Source organism: Homalodisca vitripennis, chromosome 3 (genome assembly GCF_021130785.1).
Source record: "Homalodisca vitripennis isolate AUS2020 chromosome 3, UT_GWSS_2.1, whole genome shotgun sequence".
Taxonomy (NCBI): Eukaryota; Metazoa; Arthropoda; class Insecta; order Hemiptera; family Cicadellidae; genus Homalodisca; species Homalodisca vitripennis.
Genome location: NC_060209.1, coordinates 54,360,933 through 54,379,058, shown reverse-complemented (window position 1 = coordinate 54,379,058; position 18,126 = coordinate 54,360,933).

The following is an 18,126-nucleotide window of genomic DNA, read 5'->3' as shown; positions in this document are numbered from 1 at the left end:
TTTATTGAAACATAATAATGAAATGGCTTATCGAAAAACATCATCAAATGCCACCCTACCCCAAAATTTACACATTTTAAAAATACATAGAATTTTGAAATACTTAACAGCCCCAATCTAAAAAAAATCAAATAGCAACCTAGGTGGTATTGTACATCATTTGAAAGGTCTTTAAAAAATAAACATTTTCTACATTTAAAGTTTGTGTCTATCTCCAATGGTTTCAAAACTGTAGTACAAAAATAGATCTTTTAATATTTTTACTAAGTTAGTTTGTATTAATATCAAAATCTAATGAAACAAATGGAAAACAAGTTGGACTTTTAAGTTTAATTTGTTTTTAAATAATGTAGTAAAAAACACATCAGGATTTCTATCAGTGGAACATGTTTCAAAAGCAATCTAACCGTGGTGTTCATGTTTTAACAATCCCAAATACACGAGTTGCCCCTGGAAGAACTTTGGAACCAATTCCTTAGTCTCTTATCTAATCTCTGTTATTATCGTCTCCCTATTCAGTTGTTCTTGTGACCACGTGGTATAAGGTAGATATTAATTTAAAGTTTTTTAAAGTACGTAGTGTAATTTTTTCTATTTATTTTACAAAAGAAAACTCACAATTCTCCAATAATTTGTGTATTTTACCACGAGGCCTTTCGACATTGAAGATGCCATCATCAGGTGTGAATCAACAATTTAACCCTTTGAACCCCAGGCGACGAAATATCGTCGCCGAGAAGATATGCGAAGATCCCCGCGGCGACGATGTATCGTCGCCAATGAAGTTGCGAGAATCCCCGGGCGACGTAATATCGTCGCCATGGTATATGCGTTTAATACATATTTATTTGAAATCGTAAAATACTTATTTTATGAGTATTAATACATATTTATATGTATTTTATTAAAATACTAATTTTTTTTATTTATTTATTTACTAATTTATTTATTTAGGTAATATCAGTGATTTTTGTGTTGTACGCCTAGAGGTTTTTACAAGTCACATACTTTTATATAAAAATTCAAAAAAAGTTTATTTTTAGAGATATCAATATAATTTTTTTTGTACATACACAAAACTAAATTTAGAAAAATAAAATGTGGGTGCCCATAGTAAAAATATTTCTTATTTTTTAATTTAAAAAATCTTAAAATCAATTTTTTTGCCTAAAAATCTATATACATATATTTTAAAATTATTTTAATGCTGTTAAACATTTTTTTATACTTCAGACTAATCTTTTTCTGTGTATACAATTTCATTCTGGACATTTTGGTGTGTAATACAAGACAATAGCATAAAAAATAGCAAAAGTATTAATTTTTTACAAACAGTATGCAAAACAGCTGTTTTTGCTCCGGGGATTCTCGGTAGTTCTTAGGTCAAATGATTTTGGTACGTTTTTTCCACCATCAATATTTTGGTCTGGGGTTCAAAGGGTTAAAAACAAATATCAGCTGAGTAGTTTTACTCAGCTGATATTTGTTTTTAAATTGTTACTCAGCTGATATTTGTTTTTAAATTGTTGATTCACAAGATTCAAGATCTTTATTAGCCATTAAATAATTTTTACAAATTACAATAGGCTTCGTCAGAGTAAGTCTAGATTTCCTAAACCTATATTATGTACTAGAACAATGTTAGCAATTTAAAAAAGGTTAACTAAGATATAAAATTTTCACAAGACATATACTCTTCAATTGTATAAAACACATTACACTTAAGCCACTTAGATACAACTTTGTAAAAACTCATTACTTGGCAACAATCTAATTGAAACAGGTAACTTATTAAAGAATCTCAACTGTTGGTATTGGTAACTTTTCATTGTTTTACTTAATCTAATATTTGGTGCAACCAGGTCTTGTTTGATAATTATGCACTAAACTGTGAGTATTAAAATTATTTATATTTACTTTAACAAATATTAAATTACTATAAATATACAAGTTGGTAAGTGTCATGATTTTATATTTACAAAAACTTGCTCTGCAGGATTCTCGATTAGATAACCCAGCCAATACCCTTACTGCCTTCTTTTGCCATGTAAAGGATTTTTTTTGCAGCACTAGAATTACCCCAGAGGCGTACACCGTAACTTAAATGGCTGTGAAAGAGACCAAAATAGGCCATCAATAAAACATCCGGGCTCACACAATACTTTAGTTTCCTTAGTAAGAATAACACTCTTGACAATTTCTTACAAAGGCCATCGACATGTTCATCCCAGCAGAGTGTACTGTCTAGGGAAATACCAAGTAGTTTAACCGATTTTAAAAAGTTGTCATTAATTGTGTCTAAATTATTTTTCAATGAAAAAAAGTATACTCTCAGTCTTACCATCGTTTATAACCAGATTATTGGCAGAATACCACATTTTCGCTAGTTCAAACGAATTGGTGAGTTGAGAATTAACTTGTGAAACATTAACATCAGAGCATATCAATGTTGTGTCATCAGCGTATAGCACTGATGTTGAAGGTACATTATAACTAAAATCATTTGAAGGGCACAGGGGAAAAAGGAGTTAACTCAATTTTTTCACATTTTTTTTTTATTTCACCGTTGCTTAGCAGGCAAGAAATGGATTCACGTGGTTATATCATTTGCGGGAAAAACGGGTTATATCACTAATAAATTAATAGTTGAAAATATTGGCTACAGGGGAATAAGGAGTTTACGTGCAGCGCTACTGGGAAAGAAGGAGTCAAATGCATGACTGAAAGTGTGTTCCTTTACAATCATCACACTGAAAGAAGTGAAGTTTCAAGCCAATTAATTATATTATCTGTTTTTTACAATTATAATAGTTACTACTAGAGCTATCTGTTTCCAAATTAACTGGAATCAGGTAATGACTCAGCTGATGTAAATAGTACTCTATTTTGATCCTAGTAGCTATTGTTTTCATTTCAGTCAGATTGTTTTGTGTGGTGAATGAGGTTAGTTGTGACTACTAAAATTGGGATTTTACTTTGTAGATTGTTTTAATTGATACAATCAAACAATGAGTGAAAGTGAAAATGTGGAGTGTCCTGAGAGTGATAAAAAAACTAGAAAACGTAAAGTACATGGAAGAATGTGTGATGTAACCAAGAAAATGAGGGTGCAGGGACATGAGGCTGGTGCATCTTGTAAGTGTAGATATAAGTGTTTTGAGAAAGTAGGCCTAACATTGGAAATAAGAGATAAGATTTTACAACAATTCAACCTATTGGAGACCACTAACGAACAAAATTCTTATCTGTGTGGTCTGATTTCTATTGTACCGGTTCAAAAACGGCGGCCTAAAATACCCTCTGACTCTTCAAAGGTAAGAGATGTATCTTGCAAATATAAAGTAAGATCAGCCCAAAACGGAGTCGTTTTTGAATGGGAAGTTTGCCGTAAGGCATTTATCTCAATCCATGGGATTACCCAAAAGAAAGTTGAGTACTTAATTAAACAGTTTAAAGATGGACTGGGTGCTCACCTAAAGATCAACGTGGTAAGCACTCCAACAGACCACACAAAATTAATAATGAGTCTTTAAATTTGATTAAGCAACATATAACTTCTTTCAATGGCAGAGGTGCCCATTACTGTTTGCATGATACGTCTAAGAAGTACCTTCCTGACGATTTAAACATTTCAATCATGCACAAAATGTATCAGACTAAATACCCTGACGAAAAATGCTCATATGAGATTGGGGGGGGGGGGGGGTGGGGGGGGGGGGGGGTGGGGGGGGGGGGGGGTGGGGGGGGGGGGGGGTGGGGGGGGGGGGGGGTGGGGGGGGGGGGGGGTGGAATCGATATTAATTTGTTTTTTCTAAATAAATCTAGGCCACCAAGATTTGCGATAACATTAAATGTCATATTGGCTAGATCGATTGTGAACGCAAAAACTTTTTTTGCAATATGTAATTAGTGTAAACAAGGTTGGTGATAACTGTCCCAAACATATGGTTAGATTCGTATATCTCCATAGGTGGAAATTATAAACGATTAAATATTTATATTCCAACTACACCTTTGCTTCTTATTGAATTTGGTAGTAGAAGTACTTCTTCGGCTAATTAATATACCGATAGACAATATAATTTTTTTTAAACTGAAATAAACCGATTTCCTAAATCTAATGACCCAAAAGAATTACTAATAATACACCCAACATTAATATTTTAACAAACTTAATCCCAAATATTTAAAGAATCATATGGTATATTATTTTAATATATAAATATATACTATATATTAGTACTATTATTATATATTATATATATATATATATTATATATATCATGCAGAATATATAAATAAATATAATTGAATAATTTTTAACATATACATAAAAGTTTGATCCCTTTTTTCCTGTGAGATTTATTATTATTAAAGTAATGAAAGGGTTTAGAACTTCATCTAAGAAAGAAACTTTTGTTTTTAAATCAGTTTGACTTTTCCACGAAGGTTTTAATAAATGTGAACTTTGAACAGAAGTTTAAGCTTGTGATACCCATCAATCTAACTTAGGAATGAAGTAAAAACCATTATACTACTATTTTTTAAAGTTTTACTTGTTAAAAACTATATCATTATATATATAATATATATTATATATATGAGGGCAAATTGATATGTTACTAAATAACTTCCCTAAATTAAGAAATTAAAGGATATGTAATTAGTCAGAATAATAGTAATTGGTATTTACAGATGAGAAGATTGATAACTAACTTTATAATAATGGACTCAAAACAAAACAGTGGGTCTATATCTTTTACAATACTAAAATAAATTATAATTTTTAAATCAGCTGACCAGCTGACACTACATGAGCCCCCTAGGGAGACTGGAAGTCAGGAGCAAGCCGTAAACAGCACATTGCGGACCAAATCTTGGCTAGCGCAACTCTTGGTGTTTGCGTTGGTCCGGGGTCCTGCAGCAGGTGTACCGTATGCTTTGTGTTGCCGGTGTGTGGGGCGCTTCTTGGTTTGAGGCTGTGGGGAAGGGTCCAGGTAAAAATGTAAAGTTCAGGCTTCACTCTGTCAATGCGTTACTTTTTAGAGCTTCTATCTGCGTATCATGGATGGTTCCCCCCCCCCCCCCACCATAGTTTTTGTCGACTCCACGGCTGAGCACTTTGTGAGGGTCCGCCTGTATGGAGGTTGCAGGGGCCTCGACCGCACAGTAATCGTCAGGGGGGGGGGGGGTGGGGGCGTAAGAAAAACATGAGTGCAATGTTGATAATTCCTGGAAGAACAAATGGTCTGAGGTTTGCTGTGAGCTTGAAGCCAGAGACAGGTTGAAGGCGAGATGGTATTGACGTTTGCAGCCTGAACAACAAGTGGTCAAGAGATGTCCTTCAGCTGCGTCCACCAATACCCCGGAGGGAGGCGAGGTGCGAGGGGCGCGCGGTGGCTGGACAAGGAGTGATCCAGGTAGACGTAAGGGGGTTCTCACGTATACTAGTATTCAGCAGAGGACGTGTTGTTAAATCTTCTCTGTATACGTCATTCCGGATACCGAAGCAGAACTAGAGTGAGGGCTTTGGAGCCAAGCTTGATTCCGGGTGACAGATGAATTTGGCCGCTTTTAAGATGACGGTGAAAACGTTCGAACTCCATAACCATTAGGCCTTGTGGGTGATAACTGGTGGTGCCGTAGACGTTCAATCCCAAATGTAGAGGTGAGACCACAAATTGAATATATATATATATATATATATATATATAATATATATATATTATTTGTAGTAAATTACTTTACAATTAAAACAAAGTGTTTTTAAAACATTGGCACTATATTTCGGTGAAAACCGTCTTCAGGTGCAAAAATTGTATAAAATATAAAAATATAAAAGAAAACAGTACAAACGAAAGTAAATAAACAGTGAATAAGTAATAATAATAAATACAGATGACATGAACTTGCTCTGTAGTCGATTTAACTTTGACGAGTACATCGTTACACATTTAATAGCGTTTATTTTGTTAACTTTGAGAGTTTTTTGAACTGAAGAAGAACAAAGGTTAAAAAATAGATTCATAAGAGAATTTGCTTTATAGATTACTCGAATAACTAGTTAAAGCGCTTTTATAAGTCCGCATTCTTGGCTCTCAGACTGTAGCATGAACTTGTATAATGAAAAAGTTCAAAGTACTTCTTTCAAAACCTACTATAAAATATTTTTAAAACAATATAAAAACATCATTCTTCCAATTTTTATTTTTATCTGATTACAATACAATTAAAACATGATTTTGTAGAAAGCTTCATTATTTTAATACCATAAATATTTATAAGGTTTTAATAAACTTTACTGTAAGCATTCCAAATCAATTTTCATTGAAATGGCAATATGATTTTATGATCAAAAAAAATTATTCTATTTAAATGAGTATTCTTATTTCATCTGGTAACGAAGTTGCATGCAAAAATTGAAATAAAATATTAGTTGACAGTTTTATAAAAATAACGAGAACATTTACACTCACTATAAAGTAATGTACTGATATCAAATAAAATATTAAAATAAAATATAATAACATATAATAGGATAAAAACTACCCACCTGAAATCCTTAATAAAAAGATAATTTTTGGCACTTTCTACAGTTTAAAGATAACAATAGAACGATAAGAAGACTGTCACCTATAATGAGAGTACCATGAAAAATGATTTATAGATGACAGTTACCGCTCGTTTCTGAATTACAAAAATATATTTGTTACATGATGTGACTACTCACAATGATAGGTATACTGGTTTTATTATATCACTCGATCATAAAAACACACTGCTTTTATGGTCTAGTTTTAGATTCAGTGACATTTTACCTTTTCATTTTATAGTTTTTGAAATGAAATGAAACGTGGTACGAAAGTAAAATATCTCAGTGGAATCGTAAACTTGCTGAGGAAGCTACTGGTTACGATAACTATGACAAGAGCTAATCACAGTATCTGAAACTGTCCGTAAATCTTAAGCACTTGAGTACTGCAAAAAACGCCATTAATTTAGCATGCTATACATTATAACTGTCCCTTCACATTGAAATGGCACAAGTGGTGGAATTCTTATAATTTTACTATGCACACTTATTATCATAACGTTGTTACTTTTTAATTTAAAATGCTTCTAATGAATAAAATTACTCAAATCACTTTTTGAAGTTTTTATTTCAGTTTGTTGAAAAACTTAAATAAAATCCTGTGTATTTTATATCCTCTAACACAACGCTTTTGACCCATTCAGAGTATATCAATTTTTATCAGTTTACCAATTTGTATGTTTAAATAAAATGCATTTCAATTTTAACATTGCCTAGTGACAGCTATACTAATTACTCTTGTTTATAAAACAAAATACTTGTGATGAAAGTGACATAACTGAAACAAACCCATTACACGATACTTGTAATGTATCACAAACAGCAGTGTGAGGTTGCTTAAAAAATTTAGTGCTTGGGCTATTCAGTGAAGTTAATGTGAAAACTACTGAAAATTTTAACACCTAGCCATGAAGTAAGTGCATATTTATTATGTTACTGTTGCCTCCTGGCCCGTCTCCTGTGTAAGACGAATAAATCAATTTTTGTTTTGTATACGTATAAATATTTGGCGACGCAGATGAAAATAATTGTAATAAATTATTTTTCAATCTTACACGAATTTAGTGATTCGGCATCAAACAGGAGAGACCAAGTTACACCCTTACATAGCTTTTGTCTGAGAACGTTTTGTAAGCAAAACTTTAGTATGGGATTTCGAGGAGTATTTTGGATTATATCTTGATGTATTTCTGGGAATGTAAAGTTGTATCTGTACTGAAAGTTAGCGTACGGGCTAGTAGAGCCCAAGCTTCTTGTCACTAAATGCAGGGGTTTTTTAATAAATTACGTTTTATACTAAATATATGGAATTAGGACAAATATATAGACAACTTTCCCATTATAGAGCCAATCATTAATAAGACTGGCATATCACACAAATGCTTCAGTTTTCTTATTGGTATCCTTTATTTACGCGTATACTTATACCTATCTTGTAAATTTTTACAGTTTTATTTTATACTGCCATCTACGCATGTATACTGAAATAATAGATGGAAATTATGAGACAATGATGTAAACTGTAACAGTACCCACAATACTGACCTCATTCAACTCCAATAGTAGGACAGGTTAACGTATTACCTAACCTGGCACGTTATGTGACCGTCTACATAGGACAAGCGAATGCCCTTTCTCAAATTCAATTTCGATCCATCAAACTCTAGAAGTCAATACCTGTTTATACTATTTTCCAGATTTTGAAATTACGTTAACAAACGCTTGACCTGATTTGATAACTTGGAAAAGAGACATAAAGTACACTCGACGAATCAGAAGCAGTTACTTCTGATCTGAGTCCTCCCTTCACAAATCTGCTGAAGACCAGAATTCGACTAATTAAGCAAGAACTATCAGCAAAAAATTAATTTACTGCTCTGATATTACCATGCTTTCGAGCAATAGAAGAGTTTAAATCAAGTTGCAAAAAAATCTGCTCTCTTAATCTTCCCCGTGCCCTCTGAAAAAATTACGAGGGACCAAAATGTTTTATAATATACATCAGGCGATACAAAATATATTTACATCTCTATTAGTGTGGAAGAGCTAGTAGACCAACTTCGGAGGATAATCCAGTCCTCTGATTACTCGAGAAACGGTCACATGGTTTAATAAAGTAGTAAAGATTGGAGAATAAACATTAATTAAGTGTGAAATATGTCACCGAGTAAGTGGATAACGTGTTTTTTAGTGAATTGGTTGGGGTGAATACAGGGTGATTCATGAAGTTCTCCCCCCACTTCTACAGCACATTGTAATAGTAAAAATAATGAAAAAATGTTATATAAACATAGGTCCGAAAACGCTTCGTTAGCGAGTTACAGCTAGCGAAAGATTTCGCCTGAATTCCTGGGTAAAGAGTAAAATAAAGCCATACTGAACTTTTGGAAAGGTTAATTAAGTAAGAAATATCGTGGATTCTTATGTATTTTTACCTGATAAAAGCTAATAAAATAGGTTTCAGAACTGTACCTGAAGTAGTTTTTTGAGGGATTCAGGGTTAAATGCAAAAAATTGGGGCACGAAACAATGTTTTTTTAAGTTTAATGTACAATAACTTTGTTAAACTAGTAATAAATACATAAAATAAAACAAACATTAATTGTAGAGAATTTAATTCTGAGAAAATTGATATAATCAAAGTCTAATATAAAACAGAAATAAGTACCCAAAAAATCGATTTTATTCATATAATACATTACTAGCTGTAAAGAAATACCGTACGGTATTTAGTTAAAAATAAAACAAAACCAAATGTTTGTTCCTTAATGATGAGATAAATTGAGAAAACAAGATTAAACTGTTAAATAAATTTGTTTGTAAATAAAAATATCATGTTTTATTACGTTGTATTTTTTTTTAAATAAAAATTTACATCAAATGTTCGAAAATAAATGAAGCAAAAACATTTTCCTATTATTGTTTACTAATCATCGAAATGCAGTTTTTTGTTTTATTAATTTCTAAGTTGGTAACGCACGAATAACAGCTGATCAAAAATGGTATTCTGTACTGTTACGTTAGAACTGTGTATTAGTTGGTGTTTTGCAAGCTACAGCAGGAGATCGTGGTTCTGTGAATTGTGTTATTAAATGCAATTTTTTCTGTGAATTATAATTCGATTGTTTATTCAGCGAAAAAAATGCCTTACTTATTTACATCAGAGGAATACGCTGATATGGTTTTTATTTGGGTTACTGTAATGGTAATGCTAGAGCTGCTGTAGAAGAATATGAACTACGTTACCCTAATAGGAGGATTCCAGATACCAAAACAATTTCAGGAACTTTTCGTACTCTTCGGGAAACAGGATCACTACCAAGTACTAGAACCAATTATGAACGAGCTGTCCAACTTGATGATGATATTGTTATTAATGCTGTTCATCGCAGTCCAGGTGTAAGTACACGACGACGTATTTTCTAGGCGGATAGGAGTTTCGCAGTCAACGGTGTGGAGGTCACTTAATCGAAACAAATTTTAATCCGTTTCATAAATAAAAGGTTCAACATCTACAGCTAGGGGATGGTCCGCTTCGCTTGGAGTTTTGCAACTTTTTTGAATATTAATAATCAACTCTACAAGCGTATTTTGTTTACGGATGAGGCACAATTCACATCGGGATGGTGTCAATAACTTGCACAATGAACACTCATGGGCAGAAGAAAATCCACATGAGGTAGTGGAACAGAACTTTCAACACCGATTTAGCGTCAATGTCTGGTGTGGCCTTTTGCACAATCGGCTGATTGGACCTTTCATATTACCTGGACGCCTAAATGCTGAGTTCTATTTGCATTTCCTTCAAGAAGAGTTGCCGCAGCTGTTAGAGGATGTTCCTTTACATCTCAGACAAAATTTGTAACTTCCAGCATGACGGAGCACCTCCACACTTTTTCACGTGCCGTTTCTGCTTACTTAAATCATCAATTTCCTGGACACTGGATTGGTCGTGGAGGGCCTCACCAAGATCACCAGATCTATCTCCATTGGATTATTGCATCTGGGGATGGATGAAAGACATTGTATACAAGACAAAAGTGAATTCTCGTGATGAATTAAATTGCCCGTATTATGTATTCGGCTGTGAAGATACAGGGAAGTCCTGAAAAATTAAGAAACGCAACAAAAGCAATACACAAACGTGCTGCAAAATGTACTGATAATGATGGTCTCATTTTCGAACATCTATTTATAAAAAGGAGGTGCGTTACGGTTGGCCCAACCTGATTAATTTTGCTTAAAACTAGTAATGTATTATACTGAATAAAATATAATTTAAAAAATTTTCTTTTTTTAATTATCTAATGCAATTAAAATACTGTTATAAAACTAAGCTTAATGAAAAAAGTTATGAATGTTTTCACATAAGTTACTTTTAAACCGTGGACTTCCTTGACATTATGATATTACATTTTAACAATGGCTTACGGAAAGACAGAGAAATTAATACTAACATACCTTAAAACATTCATTCTTTCCCTGGCTACAGTCCAAAAAACAAGTGTAACGCAAAAACTTTAATAACGATTATTTTGGAATGTTGCATAACCTTAATAAGGTTTTTCCCCCTTATACCGGAAGTACATAAGAAGTAGGTAGGACTTCCCCCTAGGTCGTAATATGCTTTTTAGTCCTAGCAAACTCAAACCATGCCAACACGATTTTAACCAAAATAGATTTCCGAGAACTATATAATCGAACGTATATAGTAATTTTAATCGAGGCAATATGGCAAGCTAACTTGTAATATAGTAGGTAAGTGAATTTAAACGGTTTTTAAGTAGGCACTATTTAACCGAAGTAGGCATCTCGGTCCTACGTAAGTATATAATTTTGTTCTTCGTCAGGACAACAAGGCAAACTCTACTATGGTACTGGAAATATGTTAGACCTGAAATATATGACAAGGACTGGAAATATTCGCTTTTTGACCAAAGTAAGTTTCCGAGACCTGTGTGATCCGAGATTTGTGTTTTCTTGATCGGGGTTACAAGGCAGATTCAGCTGTGACCGTTATGTATATAATTAATTGAAACCAAATTGCTCCTACACGTGCCCAAACATGATATAATAATTAAGTTAAACTCTGATACTATTTACCACGAACTTAAATAATATCTACCTGATCTACCTGACATTTTAAAATGTTTGTAGGACTCCCATCATATTACATCATAATTGCTTTTTATAAGGACTTCGGTTCTAAAAATTGCGTGCGAAGCCGCGGGTAACAGCTAGTGCATATAAATTAATTAAATAGTAATGCACAATGGACTTATGTATATCATTGTTTTATTTCAAGGATATTCACAAGAGATATAATCTGCAATTAATTAAAAGTTTGATCATTGGCAGAGTAACATTCATTAAACTCTCTTTAAAGAAAACTTTTCTTTGAAATTAGTTTTCTTTATCCATAAAGTTCACGGAATGACCTGAGTGAGGAAAACTGTAATCTAGCACCTGATCTTTGACGCTCGTCCCATTCTAACATTTTAAATAACATAATTTGATTTTATATTTAGTTATTTTAATTATCTCGTTTTCTCATCGATATTAATTGTTTTTTCCTAAATATATCTAGCCACATCGATAACATTAATGTCATTTGCTATATAATTGTGAAAAAACTTATTTTCATAGTAATAGTGTACTGTCAACATATGGTTAGTTCGTATATCTCATAGGTGGAAATTATACGATTAAATTTTATATTCAACTACACTTTGCTTCCTTTTGAATTTGTAGTAAAGACTTCTTCGGCATTAATATACCGATAACAATATAATTTTTTTAACTGAAATAAACCGATTTCTAAATCTAATGACCCAAAAGAATTATACTAATAATACACAACATTATATTTGAAACTAATCCAAATATTAAGAATCAAACCTATTTTTTAATATATAAATATAATTATAATATATATATATATATATATATATATATATATATATATATAAATATTACAATTATATATGATGATATATAAATAAATATATTGATATTTTACATATACATAAAATTTTGATCCCTTTTTCTGTGAGATTTATTATTTATTAAAGTATGAAAGGGTTAGAACTTCACTAAGAAAGAAACTTTTGTTTTTAAATTAGTTTACTTTTCCACGAAGTTTAATAAATGACTTGAACAAAGTTTAAGCTTGTGATCCATCATCTTCTTAGGAATGATGTAAAACCATTATACTATTTTTAATTTCACTTGTTAAAACTATATATATATATATATATAATATATATATATATATATATACACAAACACAAAAGGAGTTACAATTCCGGCTCGGGCTTAATAATTCCCGAACGACAGGTAAAGCAATAACACTCAGTACACCCATTACTTTACTGCACCTATAAATCAACTTTTTGAAGTTTAATACCTTTTTTTTGTCATGTCAGGGGAAGAGCCCCGCAAGAAGTCAGAAGGAAATTTGAATTAGAGGATATATCGAGTAAAAATCAAATTAAAGGACTCCTATTAGTAGAGCACCAATGCCCAACAACCGACGTGAAGAGATCCAATCATTAAAAAATGACGCTGGTGTAAAGTTTAAAACATTTACAATGTGTAACTTCTCGGGAATTATCAAGCCCGTGCGGGAATTTCCTGCACTCTGTATATGTATATACACCAAATTTATACATTATATAGACGTTTTTTTTTTCCTTATTGAAGTCTTTCCAAATGTAATGTATAATTTTTATAACCAACAAAAAAACCAAATGTAACAAAAAAAAGGGAGTTCTAAATATTCAACATTCAAGAAGTAATTATAGTAAATTACATAAATATTTCCAACAAAGTAAACTAAACAATAAACGTTTATAACCATAATAGAGAATTAGTTATGGTTAGTTATTTTCTTTCCTCAACTAAATTCTATAATTAATTACAAAGACAGTGAAAAATGAAAAGTCTGCTATGTAAAATATGCAGTAAGAAATTTACCACCCACAGAAATATTTCATCCTTTTATTGGACAAATTGAACAAATAAAATCCAAAAACAAAACCATTATATAATGAATAAAATAATTGAATTTATAAAACACTGTTCAGGCTCAGCAAAAATGTCAATCTCATTAGACATTAATTGTTTTAAGCTCGTAGAATCCATACAAATATAGATATTGGATGAATTATTCCAATTGAAGTAATGTAAATTTCATCAAACGAAATGTTATTGTAATTTTTGTTTTCGTTGTTGTTATTATTAATATTTTGTATCGAATTATAATTGAAACAATGGATGCCTAAACGGCATCTAAAACGATTCCTTCCACATTTTATTACATACTGTGACAACAGCTGAAAAAAACGAATAGTATATTATGGGGAATATGTTTGTACTTGTTAAAAATAGATATTATACACTTAATAAAATAAAATAGATGATTATTTTGGGACTGTAGCGCACCTTGTAACCGTTATTTAGTTGTATTTTATATAATAAATATATTCGCAACACTGTTAATCGTTAGTGGCAAATGTAAGTTACATACATCCGATGTTCTTAGAATTAAATTACTGGCGGATTAATAACCTAATTGGCACGCGTATTAATGTTTTCTCTCGAGAAAGTTGTAGTGGACCATCATGCTGCCGAGAAACACCTCACCCGCCCTAGTAACATTTATATTTTCGTACTATAAAATTAACTCTTATGTGAGACATTTAATTTTGAATGTAATATAAAAATAAAGTTGTAAATAGTAAAGTAACTTACCTTGGTTGGTGTTTTTATTTGACAGATTAATATTGATAATAGTGTTGCAGATGGTCCTTCTGACGAGACCACGTTCTCATGAATCTTAAGTTATCTCGATAAATGGCTAATATCGTCATGATTTTGTTTTAGGCAAATTTAACCGAGTTCAAATCCTAATGTGCTAAGTATACATAGGAAATTTAAATAAACTGTAACTTTAGAAAATACGTCAGAAAATAAAACATACACTATAATTTTAGAGGCCAAGAATTAAAACAAAAGATCAAAGACGTCTGTCCTTTTTCTATCCTCCCAACTATCGACATGCTGTTCTCTTTGTTTCAGATGACGTACCGCGATACCACAGAAAATGCCGATATTTCCCACTCCATCTTCTCTGGTGTATTATGGCATGTGAGTACAGTGCGTCTGTTTTTTTGAAATGGCATGGTTGTGCCTGTGCTGATCATTTTCATGCATGTCGGATATTTATAAATATCGTTTTTGTTTTAACGCACAACTTGCTCTGTAGTCCATTTTAACTTTGACGAGTACATCGTTACACATTTAATAGCGTTTATTTTGTTAACTTTGAGAGTTGTTTTGAACTGAAGAAGAACAAAGGTTAAAAATATAGATTCATAAGAGAATTTGCTTTATAGATTACTCGAAATAACTAGTTAAAGCGCTTTTATAAGTCGCATTCTTGGCTCTCAGACTGTAGCATGAACTTGTATAATGAAAAAGTTTCAAAGTACTTCTTTCAAAACCTACTATAAAATATTTTTTTAAAACAATATAAAAACATCATTCTTCCAATTTTTATTTTTTATCTGATTACAATACAATTAAAACATGATTTTGTAGAAAGCTTCATTATTTTAATACCATAAATATTTATAAGGTTTTAATAAACTTTACTGTAAGCATTCCAAATCAATTTTCATTGAAATGGCAATATGATTTTATGATCAAAATAATTATGTTCTATTTAAATGAGTATTCCGATTTCATCTGGTAACAAAGAAGTTGCATGCAACAAATTGAAATAAAATATTAGTTGACAGTTTTATAAAAATAACGAGAACATTTACACTCACTATAAAGTAATGTACTGATATCAAATAAAATATTAAAATAAAATATAATAACATATATAGGATAAAAACTACCCACCTGAAATCCTTAATAAAAAAGATAATTTTTTGGCACTTTCTAACAGTTTAAAGATAACAATAGAACGATAAGAAGACTGTCACCTATAATGAGAGTACCATGAAAAAATGATTTATAGATGACAGTAACCGCTCGATTTCTGAAATTACAAAATATATTTTGTTACATGATGTGACACTAACTCACAATGATAGGTATACTGGTTGTTATTATATCACTCGATCATAAAAACACACTGCTTTTATGGTCTAGTTTTAGATTCAGTGTCATTTTACCTTTTCATTTTATAGTTTTTGAAATGAAATGAAAACGTGGATACGAAAGTAAAATATCTCAGTGGAATCGTAAACTTGCTGAGGAAGCTACTGGTTCGATAACTTGACAAGAGCTAATCACAGTATCTGAAACTGTCCGTAAATCTTAAGCACTTGAGTACTGCAAAAAAACGCCATTAATTTAGCATGCTATACATTAAAACTGTCCCTTCACATTGAAATGGCACAAGTGGTGTAAATTGCTTATAATTTTACTATGCACACTTATTATCATACGTTGTTTACTTTTTAATTTAAAATGCTTCTAATGAATAAAATTACTCAAATAACTTTTTGAAGTTTTTATTTCAGTTTGTTGAAAAACTTAAAATAAAATCTGTGTATTTTATATCCTCTAACACAAACGATTTTGACCCATTCAGAGTATATCCATTTTTTATCAGTTTATCAATTTGTATGTTTTAAATAAAATGCATTTCAATTTTAACATTGCCTAGTGACAGCTATACTAATTACTCTTATTTATAAAACAAAATACTTGTGATGAAAGTGACATAACTGAAACAAACCCATTACACGATACTTTGTAATGTATCACAAACATCAGTGTGAGGTTGCTTAAAAAATTTAGTGCTTGGGCTATTCAGTGAAGTTAATGTGAAAACTACTGAAAATTTTAACACCTAGCCATGAAGTAAGTGCATATTTATTATGTTACTGTTGCCTCCTGGCCCGTCTCCTGTGTAAGACGAATAAATCAATTTTGTTTTGTATACGTATAAATATTTGGCGACGCAGATGAAAAATAATTGTAATAAATTATTTTTCAATCTTACACGAATTTAGTGATTCGGCATCAAACAGGAGAGACCAGACCAAGTTACACCCTTACATAGCTTTTGTCTGAGAAACGTTTTGTAAGCAAAACTTTGTATGGGATTTCGAGGAGTATTTTGGATTATATCTTGATGTATTTCTGGGAATGTAAAGTTGTATCTGTACTGAAAGTTTAGCGTACGGGCTAGTAGAGCCCAAGCTTCTTGTCACTAAATGCAGGGGTTTTTTAATAAATTACGTTTTAATACTAAATATATGGAATTAGGACAAAATATATAGACAACTTTTCCCATTATAGAGCCAATCATTAATAAGAACTAGCTGGCGTATCACACAAATGCTTCAGTTTTCTTATTGATATCCCTAATTTACTCGTATAATTATACCTAGCTTGTGAATTTTTTACAGTTTTATTTTATACTGCCATCTACGCATGTATACTGAAATAATAGATGGAAATTATGAGAAAATGATGGAAACTGTAATAGTACCCACAATACTGACCTCATCTAGCGCCCATAGTGGGACAGGTTAAACGTATTACCTAACCTGGCACGTTATGTGACATCTACATAGGACAAGCGAATGCCCTTTATAAAATTCAATTTCGATCAATGAAACTCGACTAGAAGTCAATACCATTCTCCAGATTTTGAAATGACGTTAAACAAACGCTTTACCTGAGTTGAAAACTTGGAAAAGAGACATAAAGTACACTCGATGAATCAGAAGCAGTTACTTCTGATCTGAGTCTCACTTCAGAAATCTGCTGAAGACCAGAATTCGACTAATTAAGCAAGAACTATCAGCAAAAAATTAATTTACTGCTGTGATATCACCATGTTTTCGAGCAATAGAAGAATTTAAATCAATTTGCAAAAAATCTTATCTGCTCTCTTAATCTTCCCTCTTAAAAAATTACGAGGGATCAAAATGTTTATATACTATATATCAGCTGATACAAAATATATTTACATCTCTATTAGTGTGAATGGCCAGCACACTACTTCGGAGGACAACCCAGTCCTCTAATTACCCGAGAAACGGTCACATGGTTTTAATAAGGCAGTCAGGATAGGAGAATAACCTTTAATTAAGTGTGAAATATGTCACCGATCAAAGAGATCTGTCCGCAAGTTAAGGTAAGTGGATAACGTTTCTTAGTGATTGGTTTGGGATAAAATATATTATTATTAACTTAAAATAAAGTCATATTTAGTAATAACTGTCATTAATTCCAAAATCAAGGATCTTAGAAATTGGAACTTTAAATTTAAAGATTGTATTTGGCCTTACATCAAAGGAGACTGTGAATCTCCTAATAACTAAAGAAATAAAGTCTAACGCTTTATTTTCACACTATTGTTCCATCAATCAAAATCATGTGAAACAACTTTCATGTGTCTAATCAATTTGACTGGGCATATGTATATCTTACACAGATTTTGCAGTTGTTAACTGTATATCACATAATTTCTTATACTAGTGATAAGTATTAGGATAGCGCTCTTA